Raw genomic sequence first — 18,135 nt, forward strand, 5'->3', positions numbered from 1 at the left:
AAAAGCATCTCAGAGCTAAACCGCTAGCAAAAAAAAAAAGACAGACACAGCTAGGGGCCCTGTGGTCACCGAGTAATGATCATAAGTAGAAAACCCGCTCTGGGAAGCTTATACTAGTACGAGGACTGGCTGATATTTTTGACAGTTCCAACTGTTTTATAGCGCCAGAGTCGGCATTTAGCTAGACAGGGCCTGTATGATTTATTATCAGTCACAAAGAGAGTTGGCCGAACGGTTAGGGTCACAGAGCTGTGAGATTGTATTAGGAAGATAGTAGGTTCGAATCCCTGAAGTCGGCGCCCTGAAGATGGATTTCCATGGTGTCCCATTTTCACGCCGGGCAAGTTCTAGGACTGTCTGTACTTCAATTATGGCCATGGCCGCTACCCTCCCTATCCTAACCCTTTCACATCCTTCCGTCACCGAAAACCTCTGATGTATTAGGGCGACGTCAAACATCAGTGATACACTAACATTTTACTGAATCACGTTATGAAGGTAAGATCTGGAGTTTTATTATATTTCTCTCGAATCCTTTTGACCTCTTGCTACGTCTTCTTTTCCTACCGCTTTTCCAAAATCTATGGGGTCGCCGATCGCACATGTGGATTTGGCCCTGTTTTATGGCCGGATGCCCTTCCTGACGCCAACCCTCTATGGAGGGATGTAATCACAATTGCGTGTTTCTGTGGTGGTGGGTAGTGTAGTGTGATGTCTGAATATGAAGAGGAAAGTGTTGGGACAAACACAAACACCCAGTCGCCGGACCAGAAGAATTAATCAGAGACGATTAAAATACCTGACCGGGTCGGGAATCGAACCCGGAACCCTCTGAACCGAAGGCCTCAACGCTGACCATTCAGCCAATGAGTCGGACTTGACCTCCCGCTACGTCATTCGTGCTAAATCTGTGTTTTTCTCGCTAGAGATGGATAATATTAGCGTTATGGACGACTACCAAAAGAAATGGAGGAGGTGTGTTGGTTTCCCTACTGTATGTACTGTATTCTATCTTCTGAAAAGTTAATTAATATTGAATTTTCACGACCGCATTGTAAACGAAACCGACTTTCGACCTATTAGGTCGTGTTACGTACATTTAGTCCGTCTTAAAGTGATGTTAAGTACAGAACAAAAATGGCCAACCGGACACCAGTGGGATCCAAAACCACAACCGAAATCGGGAATTTTAATAATAATAATAATAATAATAATAATAATAATAATAAGCATTTATTATTAAAATTCCCGATTTCGGTACACCTCAACCCCGTGCATTTAAATTAAACGCATTGAGAACGGTAACACAATAACTTTGCAACAACTAGTTCAAGAAATTTGGACTTTTCTCCATAGATGTCTCTTTTAAAAAACTGATGTCATGCACTCTGGTGTAAAGTGGAACAACTAAAAATTTAAAGAAATGTTGTAATTGTATGTTTTCTGAACTGAATCGGTATTCATTGTTTTTGATATTTCCAAGTTTGCAACACTTCTAACTCATCCCGCCTGCTTTGGAGTCTGGCCAATCAGAAATTTTGTGTACCTATGTAATTTTCAGCCAATCACATGCTTCTTGTAACTTTTCGATTGTCCAATAAAACGTAGAGGGTGTGCCTGGACTTAGTCCAGAGCCTTCTCGAACCTTCCTCTCGGGTATAAAAGCTGACGTCTTTTCGAGCTAACTTGTCTTATTGTTCGTCGTGTTACTGAGTGTGTGTGCGTCAAGAGAGGAGGCGGAAGCCTCATCCATCGGCAAGCAGATCATCAGCTAAGGTAATGCCCACCATTTTTATAACTCTGTTCTGTAAACTAACTCGTGGAAGGTTTCCATTCTTTAATAATGTAACTGTAAAATTCCGATAACGTAAATTTTTCTTTCTTCTCATGTAAAAGTTCAACTAGTCTATTGCACTTAACTAAAAACCGGGGATAGAGTGTGCGTTACCCTCTCGAAATCCCCTTCAATTTAATCTTGAGGAGACTACGATTTTGTAACTGTTTTCACTATTGTAATTTGTAACCTAACTTGTCCATCTAGCCACCTCAGTAATTTGGGATTAGCCTCTGTGTCGTCGGGCCAAAAGCCCAAGTAGGGTTTTAAGCTTTGATTTCAAGGAGCGCATGTTTCGCCTCCATACATTTTCGAGTTTTTGGGCCAGTAATTGAACCTGTTATTTTCCACAAAGGCCCGGTAGAATGGGTACTCGAAACCCCTGTATTATTTCTTCCATGTAAACTTAATAGAAAACTAATTCGGTCTGGCATAAATTGTAGGTTGTGCCTAGAGAGGCCTGAAGGTGGAAATCTTTTTGAGCAAAGATGATCTGGTCAAAAATGTAAAAGTTAAAGGTTTTCTTCAGTAGGCTGTAAGGGTTTTGGAGTGCAGTCTCTTGGGTAGAATTATATAGCATAGAGGCCCGTTCTTGTAATGTAAACGATATTTGTGTGAATATTGAATGGTGCCTTTGGAAGGCCGTGACTTGTAACCTTTCGAGCAAAAGGTGCTCTTGAAAATTGTGTTTTAAATATCCTGTAAAAGAAATTGGGAGATTCGTCTCCTTGCCTATCTAGCTAAACGCAACATTAGTGATGTTGGGACGTTGGTAAATTGGGAGGTTGAGCTCAAATTGTAACCAACCATTTCTTGGATTTTCTGTTTTTTTCCTACCTTGTACCAGACTAGCTCTGTACCCGAAACCTTGTTCTGTCGCCAAGTGAATTGTTTTGTTAAAATTTAATATTTAAAAGGAAATATAACCTTTATTTTTAAATCGAAACCGAAACCGACTCTCAATATATTAGGTCGTGTTCCGTACGTTTTAGTACGTGCTGAACAGATGTTAAGTACAGAACAAAAATGGCCAACCAGACACCAGTGGGATCCGAACCCACAACCTCCCGATTTCGCGTACGGAACACAACCTAATAGGTTGAAAGTCGGTTCCGGTTACAATGCGGTCGTGAAAATTCAATATTCATTTATTTTTAAAGTTTTAAATTTATCTTTGACTGTCGTAAATAGACCAATTCAAGCCAGCATCTTTTTTCACCTCTCTGTGATCCACAAAAACACGGTAACTATTATTATTATTATTATTATTATTATTATTATTATTATTATTATTATTATTATATCTGGGACTCTTAGCTTCCCACTGCAGCTTTACATGGTAAGTAATTTTCTGGCTTATTTTTTCAGTGCAATTGATCATTTTTCAATAGAATTTACAACTACAGGTATCCATGTCTCAATCACCTCACTCTCATTCGCTATTCCAAGTCTTACTGGGCAGAACCACCTAATCCGGTTCTTGTTTTCGCTCTTGGTCACGACTGGAATATTGAGTACCACTTCCTGTCACTGCAAGTGCCATTAGTAGTCACTGGACGGAGAACATATACTTTATATTTGAATGTTTCGATCCATAATTCCTTCTTAGATTACAAGCAAATTATTGTTTAAATGTATAAACCGGAATGAGGAGTAATCATTAGCGAAACGAACTGCAGTAAACTACCAGCCATGAACTACAGCGTCAATTAGCGAGATGATCAGAGCTCTAAGGTGTAAGATTTATGTACAGCTGTAATTCAGTGCGAATAAATTACTAAAAAATGATTGCACACTGTGATATAACTCTAATAGCTTCTTGTTCTAACCGCCTAACTCTATAAATAGACTAAAAATAATCATTTTAGTGGCCGGCTATTTAACTAGTCTATTAATTCTGACACAGAAACTATGAAGCAAACGGGACGGAAATGGGTGGAACGGATTATCTTGACGTTAAAGCTGTCTCGGAGGATCAGTGACAGAAAGCCTCTTACTCCAAGTTCAAGGGTTCAATTCCGTCTTTTCTTTTTTTTTACGTCACACCGACACAGAAAGGGTGCCGGCCCCGTGGTGTAGGGGTAGCGTGCCTGCCTCTTACCCGGAGGCCCCGGGTTCGATTCCCGGCCAGGTCAGGGATTTTTACCTGGACCTGAGGGCTGGTTCGAGGTCCACTCAGCCTACGTGATTAGAATTGAGGAGCTATCTGACGGTGAGATGGCGGCCCCGGTCTAGAAAGCCAAGAATAACGGCCGAGAGGATTCGTCGTGCTGACCACACGACACCTCGTAATCTGCAGGCCTTCGTGCTGAGCAGCGGTCGCTTGGTAGGCCAAGGCCCTTCAAGGGCTGTAGTGCCATGGGGTTTGGTTTGGTTTGACACAGAAAGGACTCTTGGAGACGATGGGATAGGAAAGGCGTACAACTGGGAAGGAAGCGGCCGTAGCCTTAATTAAAGTATGACCTAGCATCTGCCTGGTGAAAAAATTGGAAACTACGGAAAACCATCTTCAGGGCTGCCGACAGTGGAGTTCGAACCCGCTATCTCCCGGATGCAAGCTCACAACTGCATTCGCCCGATCAATACCGTCTGCAGGCCGGTCGCAAATTTCGGCGCACCATGCCACTGTTGTTAATATGTTGTTGATGATGATGACTGTTTAAAGGGTCCTAACATCTATGCCATCGTCCGGCTCCATGGCTAAATGGTTAGCGTGCTGGCCTTTGGTCACAGGGGTCCCGGGTTCGTTTCCCGGAAGGGTCGGGAGTTTTAACCTTAATTGGTTAGTTTCGCTGGCATGGGGGCTGGGTGTATGTGTCGTCTTCATCATCATTTCATCCTCATCACGACGCGCAGGTCACCTACGGGTGTCAAATCAAAAGACCTGCATCTGGCGAGCCGAACATGTCCTCGGACACTCCCGGCACTAAAAGCCATAAGCCATTTCATTTCATCTATGCCATGGGCCTCTAATGGTATGACATGAAACGAAATATAATGAAAATTAACAATTTAACATTTAACCACTGACTAAAATTTTGAAAATGATAATGAAGAATGAATATGAATATAAATTAATCAGTGGATCTAATTCGCAATGCCTTATTTCCTGATAAAATGATATAAAATTGATTGGAACTGAATAAGTCATTGCTTTCGAAGTGATATCAAATATATCATTCAAATTATAATTTATAGTAGCACGTTAAAATACACGAAGACTAACCAAAACAGTGTCAATAGAATAAAACGTAGTTAACAATGAAATACAAATTTAAAACCAATAGAAAATACATTTTACGCACGGTAAAACAGGCCACTATCCCTCACAGAAAGGATGACGAAGTCTGCTGACTGCTCATCATCTCGTAGGATGAGGGAGATTGAACTCAGGAGTTTTACAGTACGGCGCAGATCGGCCAGGTCCATGCACTCCATGGTAAGATGACCGCCGCTAAGCACACACTGGGGGCGGTGATTGGGGGGGGGGGAATTCTCCCTCCAGTTAAGTAGGAGCTCGTTGTATCGTGGCCGATCCGACATAATACGACTCCTTCTGCGAGAAACCCCGAAGGGAAATCTTCCATACCTTCGTAGGTCCTTTTATCGTTATCAGCTTATTTGGAAGAGGAGTTAACTACCACTCCGTCTTCCAACGACACATAACAAAATGTCTCAGCTAAGAATGAATATCACTGGTTGGGACTTTATAAGGCAACGGGGGCAATGTGACCGCGATATAATATGCAAGAGATTTCTGGAGGCGAATTCAATATCGGCGAAAGGATTAAAAATAAGAAAGTATCTGTCTGGTAGAATTCCGCTCCCGCTAAAGACAAGAGTAAATAGAAATGCTGAAATTGATAGGTAGACCGCCAAGAAGGTGACTGTACCAATTCTTCTCAACTTTGAATTCTTCTACAATATGGAATAGTGTGTGTCCGTCTACTGAGTCACAAGCTTTCTCGAAGTCAACAAAAGTGATCACTGTTCGTTTAGTTTTACGGATTTGATTATTATTATTATTATTATTATTATTATTATTATTATTATTATTATTATTATTATTATTATTTCTTTCTCCAATAGGGTCTTCTTGGGACCACGTGACAATTTCAATGCTTCAGCCTTTCTTGTTCCTTCTTCTTAATCCAATACTCATTCATCTGCTCGCTTTTTACTTACCTCAGACCATTGTGAACCTGTCTTCTTTCCCTCCCAACCTTGAAATCATTGCATTTTCAACACTATCTTTCTAAAAATATCCCTCTCTCTCTCTCTCTTGCTGCTTCTTCTTTTATACTGTTTATTTCCACATCTTTCTAGACTTCACGAATCCAAGTTGTTGTTGACTTCTTGTTCCAAAGATATTTGAAAATCTGTTCGGTAAACCTGTTGTCATCCATTCTGTATAAATGTCCAAAATATATAAATTGCCTCTTCCGCATTGTATCTGTTACGTTTTTTATGTTCCGGTATATTTCATCTTTACTCATTGTTTTCCATAGTTCTGTAGTTCTTAGCGTATATTTTTTCTTTCCAATACTTCAAATTTATTCAGCTTGTAATTCAGTACTAGACATTCACCCGCGTATAGGCATTCCGGTTTGACTACTCTGTTGTTGTGCTGTGTTTTGAAGTTTTCAGATAAACTCCTTTTGTCATAGATATTCCTAATGATACCGTATGATAATTTCATCTTTTCTTCATCGTTTCTTCTATAACGTACTTTTCCGAACCATTTTCTAGAATTGTTTCTGTCAAATGTTTGAATTTCTTTACCTTCCTTATTCGACCAGTTTCTGTTATTAGCAGTTCTGGAGCAGTTTTTATATTTGTCATAAATTTGGTTCTTTCTACAGAAAATTATTATTATTACAAAGTGACTAACTCTACTAATACTGATCTTAATCAATCTGAGATGTCAACAGGCTGTTCTGGAAATCGATACCACCCAACACTTGCTCTTCTCGACAGCCAGTCGTTACTGAAGTAAGGTCGATCCACAAAATAAATAGTTATTTTAGAAGAATACTATCCTGGTTCTAAGAAATCATTCCGTAGAAGGAAAGACATGCTATGTCGTCACTGAGAGCAGGTTTTTACTACAAAGGAGGTAATAAAATATGTCATTTAATCCTGATTCTCCTGTCTCAATATTTCATTACCTTCCTTGTTAAGGAAAGCAACTTACAGTTAATAAGACACGAAGAGGAGACGTTGGAACAGTTAGTGATAAATCCCCCGGTACAATGGGGAGCGAAAGTAAATTAATACAATCCCCTTACATATATTTTTTACGGATAGGTTCGTCTTGAATCGATTTTACGCATCGCTAGTCCGGCTGGTTTTAATGGTCATAGAAAGGATAAGAGTTTTATGTTCCCTACTGAAGTGAAAATCTCGTGTATGAAGGGCAGTGGCCAAATGGGAGAACTGTGATCATTTTGGCTGAAATATGTTAAAATAGGGAATGATCCATTAAAGCTGTGCACAGTGCGAGGTGAGATGAGGATACCTAAAATTCCTTAGAAGTGAGGCGAGCATGATAATAGCTGCCAAGATTGTGGCTTCTTTTGCAAAGTGTGTCTGAATAGTGTAGAAGCACCCCCCCCCTTCCCCATCATTGGCCATAGACTTCGGCGGACTGGGCATGTATACCATATGAGCCACCACACCAGCCTTCTTCGCCAATTCCTGTCATATGAAATTTTCTCGGGCAGAAATAAATAAATAAATAAATAAATAAATAAATAAATAAATAAATAAATAAATAAATAAATAAATAAATCGCCATTGATCTCCATTCAGGGCAGTCGTCCAGGAGGTATTTCCCTATCAGTTGTTAAGCTAGTTTTTTATTAAGTGATTTCAAAGCAGCTGGAAATATATCAAACAAATCCTTTGGTGAATTATTCCAATCCATAACTCCTCTTCCTATAAACGAATATTTGCTCCAGTTTGTCCAATTGAATTCCAAATTTATTTTCATATTGTAACTTTTCTATTCGTAAAAATAATCTGTTCTAGCGTATTCGACTAATAATGTCATTCCTCGCCTTCTCTCCACTGACAGCTTGAAGCATACCGCTTCGTCGAGAAGCTCGTCTCCTTACTTCCAAGTCTTCCCAGCCCAAAGTTTACAACATTTTCATAGCATTACTTTTTTGTCGTAAACCACCCAGTACAAACTCTGCTCCTTTTCTTTGGAACTCTTCCAGTTCTCGAATCAAGTAATCCTGGTGAGAACCCCTTACACTAGAAAGGTAAGGTAAGGGTGTATTCTTCCCGAAGGCAGGTCCGAATCTCCGCAGAGGTGCGCCTGAGCCGGAGTTTACGTACGGTAGGGTGGCAAATTCCTTTCCGCTCCTCCAGTCCTTTACCCCCCACCAACAGTGAATGGTAACCCATCCAAATCTTAACGACGCCCAATGTTGCTTAACTCCGGAGATCTCACGGGATCAGGTGTTTCAAAACGGCTACGGCCGTTGGCTCTTACACTAGAACCATACTCCGAATTGAGGTCTTACCAGTCACGTATAGGTCTTCTCTTTTGAATCCTTTCAGTCACCCCTAAATACCTTCATAACAACATGAAGAGATCTCTAACTTTTATCTTTAACCTCACCAATGTGATTGCAGCAATCAAGATCTTTCCTAATATCCGGTGGACAAAATAAAACCGGCCCGGAAAATATTTACAATAGGACTGACCCTTGTGAATGAATATCCCAGGAGATGCTGGAAATAGCATCGTCTGAAGAAATGAGAAACTGAGAATCCAAATTTCCTGACTCCAGTTTACCCAGAAACCACTGCCAGAACTCAACACGTGAAGGTTCGTCTGCATGCGTTAACGCATGCGCAACAGTAAATTTGTAAGGATACAGGCTCAAGTCCTTTTTTATAATGTTTCGACACAATGATCTCATAATTCCCACTTGCATGGATTTATTGAACCTTACAGGCCTTCGCCCAATACAGTGTTCAAATCCATAATAGCCTAAGCAAATACGGAATGTATAAACTCCCCTGCTTAAGTACAATGACAACATAATGATTCGATTAAACAAAACAATATAGTATTTGGAAACAAATGGCCCACGGTCGACTCTCTTCCGGAGAGCCATTTACCCTGGGAATAAATCTAATCTACAGTTATAAGTAATAAATAATTATTACAATATCGTGTGGCTATTACTGGCCGAGTGCAGCCCTTGTAAGGCAGACCCTCCGACGAGGGTGGGCGGCATCAGCCATGTGTAGGTAACTGAGTGTTAATGTGATGGAGGATAGTGTTGTGTGGTGTGTGAGTTGCAGGGATATTGGGGACAGCACAAACACCCAGTCTCCGGGCCATGGGAATTAACAAATGAAGGTTAAAATCCCCGACCCGGCTGGGAATCGAACCCGGGACCCTCTGAACCGGAGGCCAGTAAGCTCACCATTCAGCCAACGAGTCGGACGTTATAAGTAATGAATAATCTATGATAGGTATAGTGGACCCTCCACGCAGTGATCACTGCCCGGTGGAGTGCTACAGAATCGCGAGGCTACTCACGATAATAATAAGAATTTGTACTAATAAAGATAATAGCACCCTCCTGCACTGATAACTGCTGGAAGGAGCTGGCGATTGATTAAAGAATAATAGGGATAGTGAATTCCCACCTGCACAGATATACGGCGTTGAGATTTGGTTGGACTTCGTTCCAGACTTTCGTTCACTCGAGCAATGTTTTCTGGTGTTCGAACTTTTTTCGGATAGTTAGGGTTTTTATTCGCTACAGAGCCAGTTTCACGCCATTTTGTCACTAGGTTTTGCATTGCAGACTTTGCTGGAGGTTTTGTTAAAACACTTCCAGTCTTAAACTGTTGAGCGAACAGTTCCGCACAGGTTTTCCACTAATCGTGCGTCACGTAACACTCAATAACGAACACACCTTATTTTATCGTGAGTACAATTTTGTGTTGTATTCAACTGGTCACGTCTCTCCTCTCACCCACTCACACGTAATGACACAGCGACGTACTCGGGAGATGCGCACTTGCAGACAACATGTGACAGCAACTGTTTGGTGCATCGAAATCAGAGTTTCCAGCATTTCCTGTGATGGGCAGTTCTCCTGTTCATTAACAAGGGTCAATTCCGCGAGAGACTCATCAATATTTTCCGCGAGACTTGTATTTTGCCAATCCTGTATTAATACCTACTGTATATGCTTAGAGCAGTCTCCATGAGGTACTTGCACTCTCTCAGCACAGTCCTCAAGATTGAGAGGACTATTCCTCTTGCTGACCCCCGAGGTGCTCCATTGAATTGCTTATAAATTTCTTTAACAAACTGAAAACCAGCGTCAAAAATTTCACCAATCTCAGCCGTGATCGAACCGCCATTTTCGGGACAGAAGGACAACGACTAGGTGGTTGTGTTCCTGATGTTGGCAAGCGTTGAAGGCATCTCAATCAAAGTGATCCCCCACTAAATACAGACTTGCGTGCTGGAACTTCATTTTACTTCGTATAGTAGGGCGTGACACGGCAGACGCAATTAATTAGAACTTGTACGGTATAATACTATTAGCATACTGTGTACGAGCCAAAAATATACATCATTTACATACTTCGTTGGACAATTTCTGCTTTTATATAATTATAAAAGATTCAGTAATGAGAGAAATGTATTTAGTAGTGATGCCATTGGAATAAATGAACAGATCCAAACAAATATACTTCCAATATTTTACACATTCAAAGCAGGTTGCGTAGAGAAGTCACTTTGGCGTTTGTCTCCTAGGTTCATATTGCGAGATCGTTGCCCCTACATAGTCTTTGGAATTTATGTTTGCTTTAATCGCGTCTGAAGCTTTGCTGAGACTAACGAGTCTTATTTAGTAATAAATTGTGGCACTCTAGTATGCCCTAAAACCCTGTCAAGCCAATACTCCTGTTCTGCTTCTGCTTCTTCGTTAAGGAGCGCGACTGAACTTATTTACCTGATGTTGTATCATTTTTCTTCTCCTAAAATCTCTTCATCTTCTCATCGTGGCTTTTCTTGCGATCTTCTGACCACATTTTGTTGGTGGTAGAGCTAGGACGGTCCGCAAAGCGGTGATTGTCGACTAATTTTCTGAAATTAGATCTGTCTAATAGGGGCTGCCTGGCTGAGGCGGTAAAGGCGTGCTCGGTTCGCCCGGAAGGACGAGGGTTCGAATCCCCGTCAGGAAGTCTTAAAATTTAAGAAACGAGATTTCCACTTCTGGAGGTGCATATGGCCCTTAGGTTCACTCAGCCTACACCAAAAATAAGTAGCAAGGCATAAAGCTAACCATTCTACCACATCACGTGCTGAGGTTAACAATGGTGGAAGCCTTTACCTTTCACTCCTCCAAGGGCCTTCATGGCCTGTACGGAGGTGACTAAGTTGATTTGGTAGATCTGTCTAATACAGTGTCATCTGCAATGCTTATTTCCTGAAGATCATTTGCAACTTCGAGCAGCATGGTTTTTTTCCTTTCATTGATAAGGCAAGGTTCAGAATTATTTTATTGTAATATCGAAATCACAATTGGCGGTATCCCCATTACTTTCAACCATTTATCATGATGGAAATGTCAGCTGACATGGAAAGTACCGCAGGCTCTAGTGATGGCACTAGGTTTTCTCGGTCATCGAAATCTAGTAGAACAACATGCGGGAATGTATCGGAGCTTCGATTTTTTCGTCCGAAACGAAAGTAGTAGTAGTAGTAGTAGTAGTAGTATCTGGATTGTCAGCTTTTTGGCTTCGGTTCAGAGGATCCCGGGTTAGATTCCCGGCCAGGCTGGGGACTAATATTTCCTGGTTAATTCGTCTGACTCGGGGAATGGATGCATGTGTTTGTTCCAATATACTCCTCTTCTTATTAATAGTCTACACCACACGACAAACACCACAAAAAACGTAATAATGAATACATTCCCCGACAAAGGGTTGGCGTCGGGAAGGGCACTCGGCCGTAAAACAGGGCCAAATCACACGCTTGACATTTTGAAACCGTGACCTCACCAGGGGGTGTGGAAGGAAGTATAAGAAGGACTTTTTTTATTTTTTACAATTTGATTTATGTCGCACGGACACAGGCAGGTCTTATACCGGTGATTCAGTATAATAGGAAAGGTCTAAGAGTGGGAAGGAAGCGACCGTGGTCTTAATTAAGGTACAGCTCCAGCATTTGCCTTGTGTGAAAATGAGAAGAACCACGGAAAACCATGTTTAGGGTTGCCGACAGTGGGGTTCGAATCCGCTATCTCCCGAATGCAAGCTGCTAGCTACTTGACCCACACCCCGCGGCCATTTGCTCGGTATGGATATTATTATTATTATTATTATTATTATTATTATTATTATTATTATTATTATTATTATTATTATTATTATTATGCATGGAATATTAGATTAGGAAATGTAATCTTAAAGGAAGTAGATGAGTATTGTTACTTGGTTAGCAAAATAACTAACAGTGGCAGAAATAAGGACGACATAAAATGCAGACCAGCACAAGCAAGAAAGACCTTTCTTAACAAATGAAATTTGCTCACTTCGGACATTGATACAGGAATTAAAAAGATGTATTTGAAGACTTTCTTCTGCAGCGTGGCATTGTATGGAAGTCAAACATGGACAAGCTCGGAAAGAAAGAGAATAAGAGCATTTGAAATGTGGTGTTACAGAAAAAATCTGAACCTGAGATGGATTGATCGAATCACAAATGAAGAGGTGTTGTTTGAGTCATCCGTCCATAGATTAGTTTGATGCAGCTCTTCATACCACCCTATCCTGTGCTAATCTTTTCATTTCTACCTAAATGCTGCATGCTGCATCCTACATCTGATCTAATCTGCTTGTCATATTCATACCTCGGTCTGCCAATACCCTTATTACCGCCTACACTTCCCTCAAAAACCAACTGTACAAGTCCTGGGTGTCTTAAGATGTGCTCTATCATTCTATCCCTTCATCCGGTCAAATTTAGCCAAATCGATCTCCTCTCATCAATTCGATTCAGTATCTCTTCATTCGTGATTCGATGTATCCATCTTACCTTAAGCATTCTTCTGTAACACCACATTTCAAAAGCTTTTATTCTCTTTCTTTCTGAGCTAGTTATCGCCCATGTTTCGCTTCCATACAATGCCACGTTCCAGACAAAAGTCTTCAAAACCCTCTTTCTAAATCCTATATCAATGTCCGAAGTGAGCAAATTTCTTTTCTGAAGAAAGGCGTTCTTTGCGTGTGCTAGTCTACATTTTATGTCCTGCTTACTTCTGCCATAGTTAGTTATTTTACTACCCAAGTAACAATATTCATTTTCTTCCTTTAAAACTTCATTCCCTAATTTAATATTTCCTGCTTCATCTGACTATATTAGACTGCAATCCATTACTCTTGTTTTGGACTTATCTATTTTCGTCTTGTTCTCCATCCCAAGACGCTGTCCATACCCTCAGCAATTTCTCCAGTCTCAGGTTAAATAACAGTATCATCATCAAATCTCTGTGTTTTTAATTTCCTCCTTGGATTGCGATTGCCTTCCCAAATTCCTCTTTGATTTCCTTTACTACCTGTTCTATACAAACATTGAAAGGAGGAGAATAAATGGCAAAATTGCCTCACTCCTTTCTGGATTGCTGCATCTTTTTCAAAGCCCTTAATTCGTATCACTACAGACTGATTTTTATACAGATTTAGATAATTCAGCGTTCGTTCTCGGTATCTGGCCCCTTCACCTTCAGAGTCTCTAATACCTTGGTCCTATCAAATGACTTTTCAAAATGTACGAGCTCCATGTATGTGGGCTTGTTATTTTTAATCCGATCCTCTAAGATCAGACGTAAAGTCAGTATTGCTTCACGTGTTCCTACATTTCTTCTGGAGCCAAACTGATCTTCTCCCAACTCAGTTACAACTTGTCTTTCCACTGTTCTGTAAATAATACGTGTTAAAATTTTGCAGGCGTGAGATACTAAACTAATAGTGCGGTAGTTTTCACACTTGTCAGCACCGGCTTTCTTGGGAATAGGTATATTCATATTTTGCCGAAAATCGTATGGCACTTCTCCTGTCTCATACATCTTACACTCCAAATGGAATGACGTCGCCATGCTCATTTCTCCTAAGGTGGTCAATAATTCAGAGGGAATGTCATCAGTTCCAGGTACCTTGTTCCAGTTTAGGTCTCTCAAAGGTCTGTCAAATTCTGACCTCCAAATTGGGTTCCCATTTCATCCGCATCAACAGCCACTTCTTGTTCCAGAATCATATCATCTACTTCTTTACCTCGATACAACTGTCGGGTATGTTGCTGCTATCTTTCTACCTTGTCTTCTTTCCCCAGACGTGGTTTTCAATATGAGCTCTTAATATTCATACACCGAGTTTTCCTTTCTCCAAATGTTTCCTTGATATTCCTGTATGCAGCATCTACCTTTCCTAGGACCATACAACCTTCACCATCCTTGCACTTCTCCTTCAGCTATAGTTCCTTAGCTGTAGTGCTCTTTCTATACACTTCATTCTTTAAATCGCTTATATTCCTTTTTGCCACCTTCATTTCTTTTCATTCTTTTACTTTCGTCGTTCATCAATCAGGTCTAGTATCTCCTGAGTTATCCATTGATTTTTAGGCGATTTTTCTTTTCTTCCTATCATTTCTTCAGCAGCCCTAGGGACCTCATAATAATTCACGATTGTTCATCCTCCTCCTATTGTGTTTCCTTCAGTCTTTTCATTTAGTCTTTGTGCAACATGTTCCTTGAAACATTCCCTCACATTTTTTCTTTCAACTTGTCTAGATCCATCTCCTTGCATTCCTTTCTTCAATTTCTTCAACTTCAGGTGGCATTTCATGACCAACAGGTTGTACTCAGAGTCCACGTCTGCTCCTGGGAAAGTTTCGCAATTCAACACCTTGTTTCTGAATCTCTGCCCAATCATGATGAAGTCTGTTTGATACCTTCCAGTGTCTTCATGTCTCGTCCAGCCGATTTTGAGGTGTCTGAACCAAGTAATAGCAAGGACTAAATTACGATCATTGCAGAATTCACCCAGCCGACTTCCTCTTTCATTCCTTTGTCCCAGTATAATTCTCTTACTGTATTACCTTCTCTTCCTTGGCCTACCACTGCATACCAGTCTCCCATCACAATTAGATTCTCATCACCTTTTACATATTGTATTAAATCTTCTAACTCTTCATAATATATTCTTTCGAGTTCTTCATCATCTGCTGAAATAGTAGGTATATGTTGTGGTGGACATTGGTTTGCTGTCTATCCTGACAACAATAAACCTTTCACTATTCTGGTTTTAGTAGCTTACACACTGCCATATTTTCTTATTCATTATTGAACAGTCCTGCATTTCCCCTGTTTGATTTTATGTTAATTCTGTAGTCGCCTGACCAAAAATCCTGCCTTTTCTGCCAACGTACTTGACTTATACCAACTACATCTGACCTTAGTCTACACATCTCCCTTTTCACATTCTCTAACCTCCCACAACGATTCAAACTTGTAACATTCCACGCTCCGACTCGCAGAATGTCAGTATCTATCTTCCTGATGATTGCCCCCTCTCGTGTAGTCCCCACCCGAAGATCCTAATGGGGGACTATTTTACCTCCGGAATATTTTACGCGGGAGGAAGCCACCATCAGTACATCATTTATACAGAGGGAGATACATGTCCTCGGGAGTTAGTTACGGCTGTAGTTTCCCCATTGCTTACAGCCGCGTAGCAGTGTAAGCACAGCTAAGCCATATATCAGTCAATCATATGGACTGCCGCTCTTGAAATTTCAGAAAGGCTCCCCCTCCCCCCCCCCCCCCTGCCGCCACTTTCGATCAAACATTCGTTAGTCTGGTCTCTCGACAGATACCCATCCGATATGGTTGAATCTGTGGCTCGGCTATCTGTTTCATTGGGACACTCAAGCTTCTCTACCGTGGCAAGGTCACATGGTTCACAGAGAAAGTACTGAAGAATGAGAAGAAGAAAGAAGAGGCGCTGAATTGAATTAGTGAGGGGAGATCTATTTGACGAAATTTTACGAGAAGAAGAGATAGAATGGCAGGACATACCTTAAGGCACCCAGGACTTGCTCAGTTGGATTTCGAGGAAAATGTAGGCTTTAAGAACGGTAGGAGACCAAGGTCTAAATATGACAAGCACATTAGAGCAGATGTGGGATACAGTAGTTATATGGAAACGAAAAGGTTAGGACAGGATATGGTTTTACCGAGTACAGCATCATGCCAGCCTATGAACTGATGACTCAAACAACAGCAATTATTATTATTATTATTATTATTATTATTATTATTATTATTATTATTATTATTATTATTATTATTATTATTATTATTATTATTATTTTCTCATAACCATGAAACAGCTCTTACTTGGTTTCCAATAAAGAATAAGACTTGCAGACTCCTTGAGTGCAGGAAGTGAGGCAACGATTCATGTTCTGGTTGTATTTCACAAAACACGTCAACACAAGTCGACTGCAGCAACATTGTGCGCGAACAGGTTGTTTGTTGCAAGAAGAAATATAATAAGGCTACACGCCATGCTGATTGCAGATCTGGCTGAACGTGAACGGAATGAGCCCTCCTTGGCCTCGGGGACACTGCAAGTCGTCGTACAGACTGCTCCGGATACTAGAGCCAGACTTATAGCCGACTGTAACAGCAGTTGTTTTACGACAATACACGACTTTCCATCAGTCATGAAGAGACTGATTTAGGTACCACCAACAGTGTTGTCAGATGTACGGTACAAAGGCCGATGACCACAATGTTACGCCTCTTATTATAAGCATCAGGGCTCAAAAGTTTATATTTGTTTTACGTCGCACCGACACACATAGGTCTTATGGCGACGATGGGATAGGAAAGGTCTAGGAATGGGAAGGAAGCGGCCGTGGTCTTAATTAAGGAACAGCCCCAGCATTTGCCTGGTGTAAAAATGGGAAACCACGGAAAACCATCTTCAGGGCTGCCGACAGTGGGGTTCGAACCCACTATCTCCCGGATGCAAGCTCACAGCTTCGCGCCCCCTAACCGCACGTCCAACTCGCCCGGTGCTCAAAAGTTGAGCAAAAATCCTTTTTTTTTCTCGAGGGTCTAATACGAGGCCCAACATCATTTATGTTCATTCTGAGTGAGTGTAGTCCTGCAAATGGTGGGTTTTATTTGTTCTTTTCTGCCTTTTTCGACGATTTTTGGCTTATAGGTCCTTTTTAGCCTTTTTTAAGGTCTTAACGGCTACTTTTTGCAACTTCACCTTATTTCGATTACATTTGTACTGCCCATTCTGAATTCGAATCTTTTTTTTTTCTTCTTCCGCTTTTCCCACACGTGTGAGGTCGCGGGTGTGAACTGCGACGCACATGTGGATTTGGCACTGTTTTACGGCCGGATCCCCTTCCGGCCGCCAACCCTATATGGAGGGATGTAATCACTATTGCGTGTTTCTGTCGTGGTTGGCAGTGTAGTGTGTTGTGTGAATATGAAGAGGAGAGTGTTGGGACGGACACAAACACCCACAAACACCCAGTCCCCGAGTCAGAAGAATTAATCAAAAGCGATTAAATCCCCGACATAGCCAGAATCGAACTCGAGACTCTCAGAACCGAAGGGCAGGACGCTGACCATTCATCGTCATCATTATCTATCACCTATTAAACCTATAAAACGATAATGAAGTGACATGATAAAAAAAGAAACTAATGCTTGAAAAAGCAGGGGTACGTATCAGATTATGTCCAAGATAAGTGAAAACTAAGCTCGGTAAATGCAGTCGCTTAAGTGCGCCCAGTATCCAGAATTCGGTAGATAGTGGGTTCGAACCCCTCTGTCGGCAGCCCTGAAGATGTTTTTCCATAGTTTCCCATTTTAACACCAGGCAAATGCTGGGGCTGTACATTAATTGAGGACACGGCCACTTCCTTCCCACTCCTAGTCCTTTCCTGTCCCATCGTCGCCGTAAAACCTATCTGTGTCGAAGCGACGTAAAGCAACTCGTAAAAAAAAGTGAAATATTGAAAGGAGAAACTTTTTATGTGAGTTTTTGAAGAGGAAAATCTCACTTGCTTGAAGTATGAAAACCCATGTGGAGAGAAGTCTCTCGATGTTTTACAATGTACTGTATGAAAACCGAGGATCCTTTACACCTGGAGATGACCACTGTGAAATACTGCAAAGCCAACTGAAGTAAGGTTTCCGAATTCCAATTTCTGTAACCCCAATGTGGTTAAG

This window comes from Anabrus simplex, chromosome 9 (assembly GCF_040414725.1).
Source record: "Anabrus simplex isolate iqAnaSimp1 chromosome 9, ASM4041472v1, whole genome shotgun sequence".
In the NCBI taxonomy this organism is placed as follows: Eukaryota; Metazoa; Arthropoda; class Insecta; order Orthoptera; family Tettigoniidae; genus Anabrus; species Anabrus simplex.